Below are 3933 nucleotides of genomic sequence, written 5' to 3' on the forward strand. Positions count from 1 at the left end.
AGAAGACGCAATTTATACTTTGGTCTTAACCATTTTAGAACATTTTAACGATAGATTTACCAACCAATATGAGACTGTTCGTTCTCTATTAAATGGTCTACGATGTAGACATTTAGGTGAATTCCGAAGGTATAAAGATACTTATTTAAGTCGGGTGATGGAGTTACCGGAAAACGGTCTTGAGCATTGGAAAGCTAAATTTATAAAAGGTTTGCCTCCTTTATTTGCTAAAAGAGTTAAAAAAAACTCTACGAAATCCGCAGGGAATCATTGCTTATAGCACCTACACTTATGGTAAGCTTATAGGAGCTTGAACTCAATAAGGTATAAATTTATGCAATGAATTGAAACTTTCTAGACAGCTTAAGATGGAGAAGCTAGAGAAAGATCTCAACTAGGAGACTTCTGTACTCAGTTTGGGTTGCCTGATACCAATAAGAATACCAAACATAGGGATTCTAGTGGAGCTACTTCTGAAAAACCATATAGGAAAAGAAGGTCTAGACGAAGGTCTAGGGAGGAGCGAGATGAGCGAAGAGCTCATCGTAAAATATTTACCAAAAATAGATCTAGGAGAGAACTTGCTAAGATTAAATGCTACAAATGTGGGAAATTTGGTCATATAGCTCCCAATTGCAAGCTTGAAAAGCTTAAAACCTTAAAACTCGAGGAAGATATTCACGACAAGATCTATAGTTTCTTATACACTTCTGGTTCTGAGTCTGATTACGATTCTGAATCAAATATTGAGACTGAGGGTGAACAACCTGAATCCTCTAGTAATAATCAATCTGTTCCTATTGATGCTTGTAAATGTCAAGGTGATACTTGTTATTGTGAAAATGATGAATTTTATAAAGTACAATCTCAATTTGAAGATAGGAATATTCTAACTATTACTTTTGATAACGTAATATAACTTTTGAAAGAAGTTATTGATAATAATTTGCAAGAAAAGATTATTCAGCTAGCAGCAAATAACAAGGCTAGTAGTTCGTCAAACTCTGTTGAAAACCAAAAAATGAGTTTGAATATTCTGCACCATATTCTTTATCTGAAGATAATAATAGATTGTCAAAACAACATGTTGTTATTCGTGATACTTCTTTTGATGATTTAAAAGGAGAAATTGAACAGTTAAAACAAGAGATTAAAGCGCTTAAGCAAAGTCAGATTATTTGTGATCACCGCCTCACTCAGATTGAGTTGGCTAATAGCAAAGGTAAAAATTATGCTGAAGAAGAAAATACTCTTGCAAAACCTATCACTATTGATCCAGACAAAATATGATTTTGGAAATGATGCAAATCGTTACTGCTCATAAATGGTATGTTAAATGTACCATATTAATTGATAATACTTTTTCTATAACTGATGTTGCTATGATAGATAGTTGAGTTGACGTAAGTTGTATTCAAGAAGGTCTTGTACCTACAAAATATTTTGAGAAAACAACTCATATGGTCAGATTGGCTTTAGGGCATGCTTTAGATATAAAGTATAAATTGCCTAATACTCGTATTTGCCAAAATAAAGTTTGCATTCCGCATTTCTTTTTCCTGGTAAAAAATCAGTTATACCCTCCAATTATACTTGGAACCCCTTTTATAAATGACATTTATCCCTTCACCAATATTACAGCTAAGGGATTTTCTTCTACTTACAAAAATCAAGATATTAGTTATACATTTATTACTGACCCTATTTCTGGTGATATTAATGCTTTAATTAATATGAAGCAGAAGCATGTTGATTCTTTACAACTTGAATTATTTAGCACGAATATATTTGATACTTTGAAATCAACTAAAGTACAAGAAAAGATTAAACTAATTTCTGAGCAGATAGCCATTGATATTTGTGTTGATCATCCTAGTGCCTTTTGGAATCCAAAAAAGCATATTGTCACTCTTCCCTATGAAGATAAATTTAGTGAGGATGATATTCCTACAAAATCTCGTCCTTGCCAGATGAACGCCGAATTAGTTCAATTCTACAAAAAGGAAATTGATAATTTATTACAAAAAGGTTTGATAAAACCTTCCAAATCTCCTTGGTCTTGTAGTGCATTTTATGTTAACAATGCAGCTAAAAAAGAATGTGGTGTTCCCAGGTTAGTCATAAACTATAAACCTCTGAATAAACATTTAAAATGGATTCGGTATCCTATCTCGAATAAAAAGGATTTATTGTCAAGATTATATGACGCTAATATATTTTCAAATTTTTATTTAAAATTTGGATATTGGCAGATTCAAATCTTTAAAGAACATTCTTATAGAACAACGTTTAACATCCCATTTGGACTATACAAATGGAATGTTATGCCATTTGTTTTAAAAAACGCCCCTTCTGAAATTTAGAAAATTATGAATGATATCTTCAATTCGTATTTGGACTTCATCATAGTATATATTGATGATATTTTAGTTTATTCAAAGACTTTAGAAATGCATATTAAACATTTAGACATTTTCAAGAAGATTGTTATACAAAATGGTTTGGTAATCTCTAAACCAAAAATGAGTTTATTTAAAACTAAAGTCCGATTTTTAGGACATCTTATTTATCAGGAAAAGTAACTCCCATCCAGAGATCTATTGATTTTGCTTCAAAATTTCCTGATGTTATCACAGACAGGACGCAATAGCAGAGATTCTTGGGAAGTTTAAATTATATTTCCCCCTTTTACAAGAATTTATCTCGTGATTTAGCCCCTCTATATGATAGGCTCAAAAAGGATCACAAACACCTTGGACTAATAGTCTTACCGACTTGGTAAAAAATATTAAACTTTGTGTAAATCATTACCTTGTCTAACTCTTGCTAACCCGGCTTGACAAAAAATTGTAGAGACAGATGCGTCTAACATTGGATATGGAGGAATATTGAAACAAATCAATCCGTATGATAAAAGTGAATATCTTATTCGTTTTCATTCAGGAAAATGGAGCGATGCTCATAAAAAATATGCGACGATTGCACATGAAATGTTAACTATCGTTAAATGTGTATTAAAATTTCAAGATGATTTATACAATCAATTTTTTTTTTGATAAAAACAGATGCACAATCAATTAAATATATGTTTGATAAAGATTTCAAACATGATGCATCTAAGCTAATATTCGCTTGATGACAATCACAATTAGCCTCTTTTGATTTTGAAATACATTATAAAAAGGGAAGTGATAATTCTCTCCCATACTTCTTATCAAGAGAATACCTATCTTCTTAAGAATGAGTTTTTTATCCCTTTTTTTGATGATAAAACTCTGGCTACATTATTAAAGGTAGTACCGCTCAATGGAGATGTACAAGAGCTTATTATATGGAAAATTATAGATGGTATGTTGATGGATATCTTCACCGCTTGTTATTGTGAAGAAATCCTTGATTTTGAGGGTCAAGATTATTATTATCAGAAATATTACGATTCTTATGACCTTCTTGATGACTAAAGCAAAATGTTTTGTTTGTAGGATGGATTCTTGGGTAACTAAGGGTCGAGGAAGAGGAAATAATTCTCGTGGAAGGGGAAGATCATCCGCAGGATCTTTAGCATCTGGATCTTCATATGGATCCTCCTCTATCTCCCCGATTATACAAAGAGGAGGAATGAGTTTGGTGAAGTTGCAGACCTTTCAAAAAGATGCTTCTTCTTCGTCAATACATCTGGAAGATATTCCAGAAGACAACCCCTTATATGCAGAGTTGCGGGCCTATTTGTCCCAAAAGGAGAAAGGTGATACCTTTGCCTCTATTTCTAAAGACGATGTTGATGATATCAAATCGTACGAAAAGGTAGCAAAGAAAGAAATAATATTTCTTTTGGAAAACTCTGAGATTCAAAGAAAAGATGAACCATGAAAGATATTCCAGCCATATTTGATTAACGGATTATATTTTCCGGGTGAATCATATAAAACCCGC

Source organism: Solanum tuberosum, unplaced genomic scaffold, assembly GCF_000226075.1.
Source record: "Solanum tuberosum cultivar DM 1-3 516 R44 unplaced genomic scaffold, SolTub_3.0 scf00367, whole genome shotgun sequence".
NCBI classification, from domain to species: Eukaryota; Viridiplantae; Streptophyta; class Magnoliopsida; order Solanales; family Solanaceae; genus Solanum; species Solanum tuberosum.